Here is a 15,572-nt window from a genome sequence, read left to right as displayed (position 1 = left end):
TTCATGAATAGTGGATGCATTTGCGATGTCGTAATAAGGGGGCGTGCAAGCGGGCGTAAGTATGGGAAGCGCAGCACACTGTTAGGTCGATAGTGCACAGTGACCCTGCACCCAGCGAGCGCACCCATGGACGTTGTATTACGCCGTAGGTACTTTCTCAGGGTGAATATCCTGGCTTTTTTAGTTTCATTATTATTATTAAAGCGTTGAACCAAATATGTCAGTCAAACTTAAAGCTTAAAATACCAATTGTTGCCAAATGTATTATTTTTATTGGTAGTTGGTTGAGAAGATTCAAACGTAAGATTTTGAGGTTTTCCCAACGAGTACAAAAATGGAGTGTACCTAAGTATATATTATTATACAGTACCTACAGGGTTTTGAAAGGGTCGGCAACACATGTGACAGTAGAGTTACATACGTCCATTCCATACATTATATGGGTTAAACCTACGTACTTAGCTTATTATCAAGCAAACAGTACCTACCTAAGGTTTTTTGCTCCCGAAGTGTTGCTAAAACCTGAAAATCATAATTATTAGGGGACACCCGACAAATAATGTTTAGGGATATTGCTCCTTATATAAACACCACGTGGCTCCTACTAAGATAGGTACTATCTCTATTCTAGAGTATCTAGCTGCAACGAACGTACTGGCAACATGCCATCGCCTTATATATTGTGCTCCTGATTCCTCCACAACTAGCTAGGCCTGTGGCCTTTTCAGTACATAGCTGTTAAGCCACGGGACGTGTGGCAGCGTTTCATTACCTATGCAATTAGTTACTTAATTACATTAAAAGGTTGAGAGTGGTCCGACCCACAGACAAGACATCCTCTAGACTGAGCATAGTAACGCTACCCCCTCTGCCACAATTATACGGTAGTTTTACTCCATCTTCGAGTCAAGTGTCAGAATCCCGTGCCGTGATTGGTCCGTCTCTTTGAACGGGCCAATCACTGTCAATCACGGCACGGGATTCGCTCACCGCTCATTTTTGGCAGCATCGGTTTCATGAAATAATTGCTCTAAACTCCGTCTAGAGGATTCCTGGTCTATGGGTCCGACCTTTCGAGTTGGATACCTAGTGGCATTTATTGTAGATTTTTTTTATATTGAAATATATTACCATTATGTGTTTCACATTTTTGTAGTCACATAACTTCAGTACGTCCAGTGCTTCAGTCAGCGTGCCTAAAACCTAAAACTTATAGGTACACATGTCTTGAATCCTATTTACCTATACAAAATTACAGCATTGTATAGCAACACTAAAAAGATAGAAAACGGTTGGAAGCTTTCGAAATGTGGTGTTGGCGGAGGATGGAAAGGATCAGCTGGGGGCCGATTTTTGAATTTCGACCACTCGATTTCGTGTATTTCGTTAATTAATATCTCCACTACTAGGCATTTAAATTCTACTAATAGAATTGAAATCGAGTAGTCAATACCAATAGATTCCAAATTTCGATCGCTCGTATTTAAAAAATTAGCATTTCGCCGTTTTCCACCGATTTTCGAGTGACGAAATCGAGCGATCGAAATTCAAAAATCGGCCCCCTGGACTGAGAGGAAGACGAATGAAGAAGTCCTGAGTATGATAGGAGAAAAGCGATGCTTATTAAATACAATAAGAAATAGGCGAGGCATGATGGTAGTAGGACACCTGATACGGCATGACAAGTTTTTCCTGAACATCTTGGAAGGCAGGATTGAAAAGACAAGAGAAGAAGGGAAACCTAGAATAACTTATCTTAGCCAAATAAAAAATGATACATCGTATGAGGAAATTAAAAGACTGGCACAAGAAAGGAATGATTGGCGATTACTCCACCGACAAGAGCAAAGCTCTTAAGTTATGATGATGATGAATGATGATAGCAACACTCTACAGTCTCTACACTACCTTCACCTTGACACCCGAAAAGATTGAATCAATAATCATCAAATATCAGTTAATATTATTCCGTACCCGTGTCGGGATCCCGTTACCTACCTCAAGGTTACAATAACAATCAATAATCATCAATTATTCATGCCCCGACGAGCCGACGATGTACTATCACCGCTATTAATATTGTATACTAATAGCTTCTAAATAGGATACCCTCCTCCAATTGAGGGGGGATTTAAATCTTCTCGGGGCAGAGGTGTAGGGTTGGAGCCGGTTAGCTTTATTTGACGTTCATAAGCGCATTGTAATTATGCCTACTTGTGAATAAACTATCTTTTTATCTTTTTTATCTTTATCTTCTGCCAGCTTCGTCTGCGTGGAATAATGATGATGCGAATGATGCGATGATTGATAAAAAGTTAATAACCCTATGCCTTTCTCTTCTTGGTTATTTAAAAATCTAACAGACCTTAAATACGGATCCAGCCGCCCGTATACTTCGCGGGGACTGGACCCGAAATTTTAAATGTCTAAAAAAGTCTAATTGGTTCAGCGTTTTGAACCGCTCGCAGCGGTAACAAACAAACAGACAGAGCTTCTTTCGCATTTGTAATATGCGTTGTAAATTGCGTTTCTAGAATAAGCTCTTCATTTGAAGTTAAAACGAACGCGGCATAAATGCTGAGTTATGTGACAGTTATTCGCAAACTTTCCCTGAAATTATATTAAGTGGGTATTTCTACTTCACGAAAGCCTTCGGAATTTACGATGAACCAAATGAAGAAGCCTTGCGCCTTCCGGTGTTACGCACGCTATGGGTTTTCCCTCTACTGGTACGTAGGTTTTATCTAGTCAGCCCTAGTAGCACGGTACTAATTTTTATCGTTTATCACCATGCCTGTCACGTTCTAATAAGTATGTAAGTGCGAAAGTGACGGGCATAGTGATAGTCGATAAAAATGGAACCGTGCTGAGCCCGCAGGACTAGCTATAGATAGGAAATAGGTAGGTACTATGGTAGGTAGGTAGGGAATGCAATCTCGATCTCGCAATTTCGAGATCTCGCGAGATCTCGCACGAATTTGCGAGATTCAATCTCGTTGATAGGGAATCTCGATTTATTGACCGAAGCGTAGCGAAGGTCTACGTTTTGACTCGGGCATTTTGCTTTTGTATGTCCGGATGTTCTCCTCTACAGGTCGCAATTCTTAACCGATTTTCGTGAAATTTTGTGACCGAATTCTATGACTAAATAAAAATTTTTTGTCGATCCGATTTTTGGAAATTTTTCAAAATGGCGGAGTCGTGATAGCTCCCGCCTAAACAAATAGTCGTATCGGTATCATAAGAGTTTTTTCCTTTTGAGATATGTTTATAGATTAAATGACCAGAAATTCAGAAAATTTGTATCGCTGGTTTTGGCGGTATTTAGATATTTAGTTTATACTTGAGAATGAGTAGCTAAATTTCGTCAGCTTTAGTAAGAACTATAATGGCGTATTTTGCAAACGTTCGCTTTTTTTGTTTGCATCGGCAGGTCCCTGGTTCCATCCCCAGTAATTGTATACTGCTACATAACTTTTTGTATTTTTTTTATACTTAAATTTCGTATAGTTGTTTTATTATTTTATTTTTTTATTTTGTAAAAATTAAAAAAATCGTATTTTTTATTTATCAAGCGCGGGTTAAGCGTATTCATTTAATTTTTGTTTGTAGCTTTATGTAGTTTTTAACTTTTTGTTTATATTACATGTACTATACCTATATTTTAATAAATATTTTTGCCATACATTTATTCAGTTTTAAGCTCTGCTCGCGAGGTCTACAGCTCACAGAGCCACTAGTGTAATCTTGGTCGAGATCTCGATTAACATTTTCGAGATCTCGAACGAGATTGAAAGATTGATCTCTGTGAATTTTGAGTAATCTTTTTATCTTAGATTCATGTTGTGGCAGTACTATTGTGTGTAGCCAGCTTTAGCCGACGATAACAGCAATGTGGCGCACTCTATGCGGAATATATGCGGAATAATGAGCGAGTGTTTTCTGCTGTTGGCCTTTTTGCAACAAACAGGTGCCGCTTGGCCGACAATACCTTGAGCACCCTGTGTTTTTTGCGAAATCATATTCAAAATGCATAGTGAAATAAAATGCTGATTTTCTAAGTCAAACACGTTACAATTATGTATAATTAAAAAATTTAACTACCACTTTTTCTTTCTAACCATGTGGTTACGTGCAACTTAGACCCAAATTATCTTTTTTTAATAAAAGTAAAAGTCAAACCGTGTAAACTGTTTTGTGGGACACTGTTCTTGTACAAGCTGTATATTTTTTATGTTAATAAATAAATAAATAATAATAATAAATTAAAAACTTTTTTTGTTAAATGTTGATTAAATTTGTTGTTTTTATTTTCAATGCATAACATGTTGTATCCTAAATAAGTAGTGTTTACAGAATTCCTAAAGTTTTTTGACCAGATTAGGACATTTTTAATTACTTTGTATAATCTCGATCTCGTCGAAAATAATCTCTATCTCGAAAGTCTGACGGTCGAGATCTCGAAACACCCTATCTCTATTCAGATTTTTCGTGCGAGATCTCGAATCGCCAATCGAGCGAGATTGCATTACCTAGTAGGTACAGTAGGGAAAGTTTTACTCAACTCACCCCAATTAAGTACGTAGGTATTGTCCAGAAGAACAACTATTTCTTAGATATGTGTACGGTCCAAAAGTTCGATAGGTGTACGAATACCAATTTTAATAACATCAACGACGTTCTTTAGGTACGTATTTTAAAAAAAATACCTACGTTTCTTCTCCTAAGTAAAATCAAAATATTTAGCCCAAGAACTGCGCCATTCAAATAATAAGTATTCCAATTACGTTGACTACTATACTTACGAGGGGTGTTCAAAATATTCTCGGTATGAGAATGAAAACAAACAAGTACGAAAAGTTTGATATTTTTATTTTTCAATATACTCCCCCCCTATGTTCATACACTTAAAAGATCGATCAATTATTTTTTTTAATCCCTCGTAAAAATATTTTTTATCTTTCGTGTAAAAATGCTCCTCCACTGCCGCCTTCAATGCTTCATCGTCAGAAAATTTATTTCCACGCACATCCTTTTTAAGATTGGGGAGCAAAAAGAAGTCGCTGAGGGCTAAGCCCGCACTATACGGTGGGTGAGTAACAGTTTTAAACCCACATTCAACAATAGCTGCCTTGGCAATATGAGCAGTATGGACGGGGGCGTTGTCATGCAGAAGCAGAATACCTTTGGTTAACTTTCCTCGCCTCTTTTCTTTAATTACATCCTTTAATTGACGTAGAATGTTAGCGTAGTACTGTCCTGTGATATTTACACCTTTTTCTTTATAATCGATTAGTAATACTCCTTCACAATCCCAAAATATCGTGGCCATGACCTTGCCAGCTGAAGGGATGACCTTGAACTTCTTGGGATGAGCTGAACCCTTAATGTGCCACTGCATGGACTCTTGTTTACTCTCTGGGTCATAATGATGAACCCAGGTTTCATCTCCAGTAACTATTCTTTGCAGCACCTCATCAGGATTTTCACCGCACAGGTCAATAAAATCGGAACAACAAGCTACACGCATGTCTTTTTGAAGCCGAGTCAGCATTCGCGGAACCCATCTTGCACTTACTTTTGACATATTAAGATGGTCATGTATAATATCATGTACGGTACCAATAGAGAGATTGGTTACTTGTGCTATAGATTTTACCTTCACTCGACCATCTTCCAATATAAGTTTTTCCACTTTATCAATATTTTCTTGTGAAGTAGCTACTACAGGCCGGCCAGGTCTAGGGTCATATTCAATACTCTCCCTTCCGCGTTTAAACTCGCTTGACCACTTTTGAATGGTAGATAAAGAAGGAGCAGACTCACGGTAAACACAATCCATTTCCTCTTTTATGGTTTTTTGATTTTTACCCTGTTTTGTCAAGAATTTTATCACGCATCGATGTTCTAATTTAGTTAACATTGTCAATTCGCACATGATGTTCATGTTTGTTCAGCAATTGCAGAAAAACAAAAGACCATCTCGGTTCGAATTATACTTTTTTTTAATGTCAATGAATAAACCTTAGCGGCCAGTAACGAAAGAAATTTTAGAAGAGGTCGTAAGATATCAATACCGAGAATATTTTGAACGCCCCTCGTATACCTACGAGTACGTATTTGAATGGCGAAGCGGCTAATAAAGATAACGATTAATATTCGAATTAGTTTTAGAACACCTATAGCTGGAAAGCTTTTGAATTTGGACTCCGTGCTCATAGTTAGGATAGTTTTTGAATGCGGCCTTAACATGCGTTAAGAATAAGTTAAGTACCTACCTATACCACAATAGTGATATAATGTTAAAAGTACTCTAAAACCTTCCATCACCGCCTTTGTTAATAATCGAATAAAAAGTTACCCACATCCCTATAACCGCCTAAAAGGGCCTGAAATAAACAAACGTTAAATTGCTATTTTCACGTTGTATCTGACATATCCGACAACAGCGATAAAGTGGGCTCATTCAATTACTCGACATTTCGATGACGCGGCAAACTCAATTCGCGATGAATCAAAACGCCGCACAAAGTGAAGTACCTAGGCTTACTGGGCTTAAATGGAATTTCAGCCGCTCTATTCTGGGTTTTGATGAATTAAATATGAACTGCGTAGGTAGGTCCGGTAAATTATGCGCAGGTAGAGCAAGCTGCAAAAGCGAAAGAATTTAATGGAATCCATTCATAAAGTGGATATGCACTTTTGCAGCTGTGTGTACGTGCCAGAGATGGACGGAACTTACCACAGAAGCTTCTAATGTATACGAGATAAGTTGATACTTAATGATATTATAATGGATGAAACTAGGCAAAGAGAATTTCATTAGGTTCAACATTAAGTCTTATTATTAGCATACAGTCAATAAGGAATTGGATTTTTGGTTTGTGCCACTAGTACATAGTTATTCTGACAATCAATATGAAAACCACGAGGCATAATACATATTATTGTCTCCGTGACAAGGTATGAAGTGCCATAGAAATTGAATCCCTTGATCGTACTAAGCTTTCGTTTAATTTCAACCATTCTGCCTTACAATGTTGCTTTCGCGGGATAGGGTTGTCGACGTGTCAGTCGAGGTAGCGTGTTATCGGGCACATTTTCACGTCGCTTCGTTCGTGTTTGCAGCATCCGGCGTGAGAGTGTATCGCCACTGAGCTGTATTGGATAGCATGTCGATGTTTCCGTATTCTACAATGGATTTATAAAGAAATCGGGGTATACTCGTACGAGTTATAAAGCGCCGTAGAACTTTCAAATTCAGCATCCACTTGCAGTGGGTATAACTCTCTTAGATTAGATTTACGCAAGTGGTTTGCGATGGGCAATGTGCTGAAATGAGTCCGCTCGATGTTTGCAGCATCCGGCGCTCTGAAAACGTGTCGCAGGCGAGCTGTAGGTATTGGCTTTTTCAGGATAATCGATGGTTCTATTCTACGTAGAGTACCTACTTACGTGTACATCACGTTAGTGAAGAGCTCGATCCATTGCGTCGTAAGGGTCGTTTTTAACCCCCGATGCAAAAAGAGGGGGAGGATTGACGCCAATGTCTGTCTGTCTGTGGCCATCCTGGCAACGTAACTCTCAAACGGATAGATCGATTTTGATGCGGTTTTTTTATGTGAAAGTTTCCCTTGCGGTGGTTCTTATAGCTATGTTTGATAATCCAGCGGTTGAAGAGTATCCAGCTCTTTTCCAAAATAATGTAGGGCATTTTTGCTATGTACAATAGAGTCCGGTTATAACGACGCCCAAGGGACCGCTGATATTACGTCGTACTAACCGGACGTCGTACAAAACGAACTGCCAATTTTAATATATTTTTTAATCAAAATAATTACGTCCTTTTGTATTTATTAATACTTATGCGACAATCAAAGAAAAAAAAAACATTTCATTTAAAATATTTATTTACGTTAGTATTACAACACTTTGTCTTAAATGGAGAGACTTGTGTGCTTAGAAGAAGCCACTTTTCAAGGTACGCGTAGTCAACTCACTCGTCATCCGAAAATTACTCGAATCGCGTAAACTAAAAAGTCGTAATTCTTGGGGATCTAATCCAGCTGACGTTAATTGTTTTATCACACAGATCCTATGTCCATCTCCTGTGTCCATAGATCAGCTCGAAGGTATCGAGGTCACGTGTTATCAAATTCATTTCCACCTTGTTGGCAGCGTCTGAAATGTTCACACAGCTATGGGCTGTATAATGTTTTTTTTTTATTAAAATCGATGTTTGTGTCTTATTTATGATACCAACGTTTACCGTTTCGTGAATAGCTTTAGTAGGTACGTTCATTTCATCTATCACTTGCAGAGATACGAGGGCTGTTTGATAAGTACCCGTTTATGAAAAAAATAATCAGTTGTTTTTGTTTATATGCATTTATTTTTCTTCATAGTCTCCTTTTAACTCTATACACTTGTTCCACCTATATTCAAGCTTCAATAAACCATCCAAAAAGTATGATTTCGGAAAGTCATTAAAATAGGCCTCTGTGGCGGCAATGACTTCGTCATTTGATCCAAATCGCTTACCACCGAGCCATTTTTTCAGGTTGGGAAACAAAAATAAATCGCATGGGGTCAAATCTGGAGAATACGGGGGGTAAGGCAATAGGGCGTAGCGTAATTGTGTTAATTTAGCCATCACAACTCTAGACGAATGAGCTGGTGCGTTGTCGTGATGAGACAGTACTTTTTTATTTTTTAAATGGGGTCGTTTGTCCTTCAACCCAGCGTCAAATTCATCCAATAAATTGGCATAGTACTGCCCTGTTATCGTTTTCCCCTTTTCTAAGAACTCAATATGTATAATACCCTGCGAATCCCGAAAAACGGTCGCCATGACCTTTCCAGCCGATGGAACGATTTTTGCTATCTTTCGCGCAGATTCACCCGGTAAAATCCACTGCTTCGACTGCCCTTTCATTTCCGGGGGGTAGTGGTGACCCACGTTTCGTCTACGGTCACGAAACGACGCAGAAACTCCTTCGGGTTACGTTTGAACACGGCCAAACACTGCTCCGAAGTAGTCAGTCGGTTCCGTTTTTGCTCCTCCGTGAATAAACGCGGCACCCACCTCGCCGATACTGTCTTCATACCCAATTTTTCTTCTAATATGTTTTGTACCCGCTCGATTGGAACATTTACAGCATCAACGATTTCTCGAAGTTCAATTCGGCGGTCGGCTAAAACGATATTTTCAATTTTCTTAACCATATCGTCTGTAGTCACCTCAATTGGGCGGCCTGGGCGATCCTCATCAAAGACGGTTGTTCTCCCCCGCTTAAACTCGTTAAACCAGTATCTGACGGTTGTCATAGAAGGAGCACATTCATAGTAAACCGCTTGCATTCTTACTTTTATTTCATCACATGTTTTTCCTTCCAAAAACAAGAATCTAATTACAGACCGATACTGCTCTTTCTCCATTTTCACAATTTTAAGTTCACGCTTTCACTGAATCGCTGTCAAATGAGAAAAAAACAAAAGAATGCTGTTTTTTTTTAAATTTTCCCACCTCTGAAAAATGGCTTAAAACGATTGTATACATATTTTCGGCCCGTGATATTAATACATTTGGAAAACGGGTACTTATCAAACAGCCCTCGTATCTTCGTTCACATTTACACATTATTGTTGTATGATACACTGTGATCTCCATAAGCAGTCCATGAACATAAAACATATTTTGTTTCGTGTATCAGATTTTTAAAAATATTTTTTTTTTGCAAATCTTCAGATAATTCGCGAAGGGACAAAACGCTAAACAAATTCGTGACATCTTCAATTTACTGTCGGCTTGCTGACTTGTATTTACACAGCCGTGGTAGTTTTACTATTAATTTATTATGTTACGTCCTCGACGTGACGGTATCGAGATCGAGCTATCGGGTTCATTTCCACCACGTTTCATTCGTTCGCAGCATCCGGCGTGGATGCCTGTCGCACCCGAGTTGTATCGGTTTTTTCATGCATTGACAATTTAACTGTTTAACCCACTCATCACTACGACGTAGCGCTACGGTCGTCGCGCTACGTCGTAGAACGTAGCCGATAGTTAACATGGTTTTCCGATAGCGGAAATGGTTTGCAGAGGCGGGGCTACTGTTCGTGTAGTTAAATACTGCTTTTTTAGGGTTCCGTAGCCAAATGGCAAAAAACGGAACCCTTATAGATTCGTCATGTCTGTCTGTCTGTCTGTCCGTGTATGTCACAGCCACTTTTTTCCGAAACTATAAGAACTAAACTGTTGAAACTTGGTAAGTAGATGTATTCTGTGAACCGCATTAAGATTTTCAAACAAAAATAGAAAAAAAAACAATAAATTTTGGGGGTTCCCCATACTTAGAACTGAAACTCAAAAAAAAATTTTTCATCAAACCCATACGTGTGGGGTATCTATGGATAGGTCTTCAAAAATGATATTGAGGTTTCAAATATCATTTTTTTCTAAACTGAATAGTTTGCGCGAGAGACACTTCCAAAGTGGTAAAATGTGTGTCCCCCCCCCCCCCATGTAACTTCTAAAATAAGAGAATGATAAAATTAAAAAAAATATATGATGTACATTACCATGCAAACTTCCAACGAAAATTGGTTTGAACGAGATCTTAGTAAGTAGTTTTTTTTTAATACGTCATAAATCCCCTAAATACGGAACCTTTCATGGGCGAGCCCGACTCTCACTTGGCCGCTTTTTTTAACAAAAGTAAAAAAAAATGATAATAAGTTGTTTTGTTTCTTGATTTCTTTTTAACGATTAATTAGTCATTTACCGTGGCTTCTATCTTTTAAAGAAGACCTATGTACTTACCCAAGCCACTAGTATATCAACAAATGTTACCGCTGCTACTGATTTACTTGCTGGCACTGGCAGTGAAAGTGCTTTGCATAATCTCTTTTTGTGTGAGCTCGATACTAGTTAAATTTTTAATAGTGATTTGTCTAGAGGCTCGGTTCAATCGCTTATCAAAACATAAACCAAGTTGCAAAATGTTACTGCGTACATCCGTACCTAAGTTGGACATATGTACCTACTCGTAGTTGAGTGAAAAATAAACATGATAAAATAAACTTATCGCATTAAATTAATGACTACATTTACTACTTATAAGAAATATTCCTGTCGTTTTTCTCTGAACCTGATGCCTCCGGGGCGATAATTCCTGATAATTTTACCTAAACTCCAGTGGGATATCGAAAACGTATTCATTGTTTATACATTATACATGTTTGCTCTCGACCTCGGCCCTAGTATTTGAGACATTTATTATGTGTAATGAAAAGGTTTAAATCTCGAGGGAGGCGGAGTTGTGTTGTGCCGCGATGTTTGCCGTGCCCGTGAATAGGGTAAAGGCACCAGTAGTCAGCCTTATAACGACTTTTTTAAGTTTGAACGTTCGGCATTTCTACAGGATTAGTCGGATAATTAAACAAATGACATGGTTAGATCAATTATTTATCATAGTTATAAAACAAAATATTTTAAAAAATAACAATCCTATTTATAATATCTCTAATTAAGTTTAAACAAAAAGTGGCACTTTTCTCCAGTAGTCAGCCTCCAAAATCCAGTAAGCAGCCTCTGTGTACCCAGTACTCAGCCTATATAAACTATTCATAATAATTAGAATATTAAACGATAATTTATTTTTTCTTTATAATTTTTGTTATCGTTATTGTAGTTAGTTGTAGTTTTTAATTTTAGTTTATAATTTTTTGCATATATCAAAATCAACGATGTTATACAAATATCTATTTTTTATTAATAATTTTAGTTATTGTTATTGTAGTTAGTTGTAGTTTTTAATTTTAGTTTATAATTTTTTTGCATATATGTATTACTTACCTACTTGTTTATTTATTTAATAAAAAAAAATCTTATAGGTACATACAATTCTTATGACACGAAATTTGTTGGCCAATAGTACTTAATTAACTAACACTATTTTTGCAAACTAAGAATCACAATACCTATTTGTTGTCTAATAATTAATCCGTCAAAAATTAACAAGGTAAATCAGGTACCCAGATAATCAGGTAGGTAGGTAGGTAGGTATGTTCCTAGTAGGTATTCGGTAAAAAATAATTAATCGAGTCTATGCAGATCTAATTATCATTAATAAACAAAGTCATACACCGACCAGAAAAAAGCAAAATGATAGTTATGTATAGTTAACGTCTAAAATATGTATACACTTTGAACCTTATTTCAATGAGATAGGGTTTAAAAATGTGGACATATTTTTGGCGGCGACGTACCAAGCAAGGTCAATGGCTGAGTACTGGATCCGCGAAACCCAGTGCTCAGCCGCATTAAAACGTTATTTCAAATGTGGCTGACTACTGGGTTTTACTTTAAATTGACTAGGGCATGCCTAACTAAATTTGAAAACGTAAATTTAACGGTCCTAACGGTCGCATTGGCTCGAAAATAATAAAATAAACGAATAACCCAAAGGTCAGCCGTGGGGGGCTGGGCACTGTATTCTTTGGAAAAAAGTGTTATCCAGTGGCCAGCCCCCTTAATTTATAAGTGAAATATTGATATTTTCATTCAAATATAATGCAATTTAATAGATAAACTAATAAATAAACCAATCATTAACAAAAACAATAACTTTTAACATTAAAACATAGTTTTTCTTGCCTGTTAAGAGAACACCACGTGCAGTAAAAAATATGGCGGACATGACACTATTGCACTCGTCGACAAACAGCACCTGTATGAACGAGTATATTTCTTCCCCCCGTTCCCTCACCGCACCTGTCGTGTGACGTATTAACCAATAAGGAATCAAAGCTCCTATTTGAGTACTCGCGATTTGTTTAAACGAATGTACAACATGTATTTATGACCAATAAACGACTCAAAAGGCTGACCACTGGTACCTGGCTGGCCACTGGTGCCGTTACCCTATTCATGACTTCATAACTTCACCCGGCTCAGGAGCGGTATGTTAACTTTGAATCTGTAGCCGCTATAGCCTCTTCTGTACTTATATTAAAATATATTTTTGAGCACATATACCGTATATATAGATAAACCTAGTCATACATTTAACGGCGTCCTTACTCGTATCCGTATATAAGAGACCATTGACCCAATATTTGCTTCAACGGTATTCGTGCGCGTAGTATATATTTTCTACTCTATGCTTAGGTGCACGAAATGAGTACAACCTGGATGTGATTTGCTTATAATTCATCCTTGGCTCTTGGCTGTGACATGTACCTACGGCCTTAGGACATAAATGCAGTGATTAGTGCAACACAATCATGCAGCAATGCACTGCGACACGTTGACGAGTGCATCGCGTGCTTTTACAGCCTTGGCTGTTTTCATCCGTGCTCGAAGTTAACTGACACTGGCTTACAAGAGTTAGCGTCATGTTAGAATGGTAATGGAATAATGCAAGGACCACAGACCCTTCCCCACTTAAATATTACTAATCTATGGACCCAGCTTTTGGTCTTCGCAGGCCTTGTCCTCCGCTGTGGGGCCTTCGACCCTCTGGTTCGCTTTTAAGACATTTGACTTTTTGATTGAAGTCAGCAGGTGGGTGTCAAAGTTGAGTAGACCGCGCTCGGTCTAGCCTCATTTGTTATTTCGTTCGCGTCTGCTGCGTTCGCTGTCAACGTTACCACTGGTCTGGTAATCACGGTTCATATGCCGGTCGATATATAAGTCTAGTGAAACTAACCGTGAATCATTCAAAACTGTAATTGAATTGTGTCCGATCTCTGTCCTTCTGCGGGGACGCTCCGGGGCTTCGAGCCAGTACGTAAAGGTGATCAGTGGGTCGTCGTCCTCCCACGATATTTTTAGTGCCCGTTGTAAACCAGAAAAACCTATAATTCTAAAACAAAATATCTATATTTGAGTCTATGTATTACTAATTACCAACCCTTTTTCGTACATGAAGTTATATCCATTTGTGACAATTAGACCGCAGACACTTGCTGAAATACTCACCCGAAAACACTTTGTGAAATAAATTTTACATAAGCAACGCTGGGTTCCTAGCGGATGAGCGGCGCTATTCAAATGAAAAAACGCAATAAAAGGGGTATAAAATCGATGCTGTTGTAGCTTTTTGTAAGGCAGCGATAGAGTTTATTTTTACATATCTGGCCCTGGAACGCTTGTCAACTTCCTGGTACAATAAATACTGCCACCGCTGGAAGGCTAACTATATGTGTTCCAAATATCCACGATCTATTCATATAGAGTACATATGTTAACGTAATGATAATACTTACATTGAACATTTCCTATACAAAAATAGCATTTTAGCAATGTGTTAGGGTTGCTCAGAACCAGGTCGAGGGGAAACTGTAATCAAGGTGGCTTTAGCTCGATGGCTGGCTTAGAAAAACTAATTAAATAAACCGACACGGATTAACTCGCTAAGAAACAGTACTAAAGCCGCAAGAATTAACGAACACCTGGGTCGTGTTTTATAAAACCAAGCAACTTATTACTTAAACTTCTTATGGATCCCAAAATCTTCTGGCCTTTATTCGCTATGTGCAACTGTGATGCCTTGGCTATATGTGTGACCGGAAAATAATCAATCGCTAGTCGCTTCGATCCCTCGGGTTAATTTGCTGCCGGTAATGGGAAACGTGTTTTGGCAGTTTGCACCTTGCCTTGCCCCTGTTATATCCGGGATGGTAACGTACCTACCTACAGGCTTTCTAGGTAGTTAATAGGTGTAGCCTTACCTCGGTGCGTCTAGAAAATAATCAATCGCTAGTCACTTCCTCCCCGCTGGTCGAGCAGCTGCTGCTTCGATCCCTCTGGTTAATTTGCTGCCGGTATTAATGGGAAAGGTGTTTAATGGCAGTTTGCACCTTGCCCCTGTAATATCCGGGATGGTAACGTAGGTACCTCAGGCCTAACATGCCTCAGGCAGTTTTAACATTTTAACCGCCATAGAATACGTCATCGAGCGTGCTCGGTTCACCGGGGGGTACGAAGTTACACGAAGTTTTGTCTTATTTATCAGACATCGGCGAAATGAGCTCGATTTTGCCTGTCTTATATATCAGTCTACGGCGATTAAAAGGTTAATAGGTACATTCAAGCGATATTAACAAAATTCTGGGTCCCTCTGAACTTCGGTTGATTGTCACACAGTGCCAAAATACAAAAAAAAAACAGACATCCGTTTGGTTATAAGCATTTTATATAGTTATTTTTATACAGGTAAATAATGTTCGTATGGTTCTCCGATATTTTTATTGATCGATTTATAACTAACGTATTATGGTATCACGCACATTTTGAATGAAAATCCTAAAGTATCACAGCCCTGCTGTGTTATGGTTAAAAACACGAATAAGGCAACGCCATGAGCACGTTGAACTCTCGTAAAATGTAGTAATTAAACTACTTAGTTAATTAATGCGGTTCCCGGAAACGGAAAGGGATGTTATATCCAAACTAGCGACTCGCCCCGGCTTCGCACGGGTTACGAAATACCTTAACAATTTACACACCTAAACCTTCCTCAAGAATCACTCTATTGATCATTAACTCTGCAGCTTACTGTACAACA

The sequence above is a fragment of the Cydia amplana genome, chromosome 2 (assembly GCF_948474715.1).
Source record: "Cydia amplana chromosome 2, ilCydAmpl1.1, whole genome shotgun sequence".
NCBI classification, from domain to species: Eukaryota; Metazoa; Arthropoda; class Insecta; order Lepidoptera; family Tortricidae; genus Cydia; species Cydia amplana.
Note: the sequence above shows the minus strand (reverse complement) of the source record.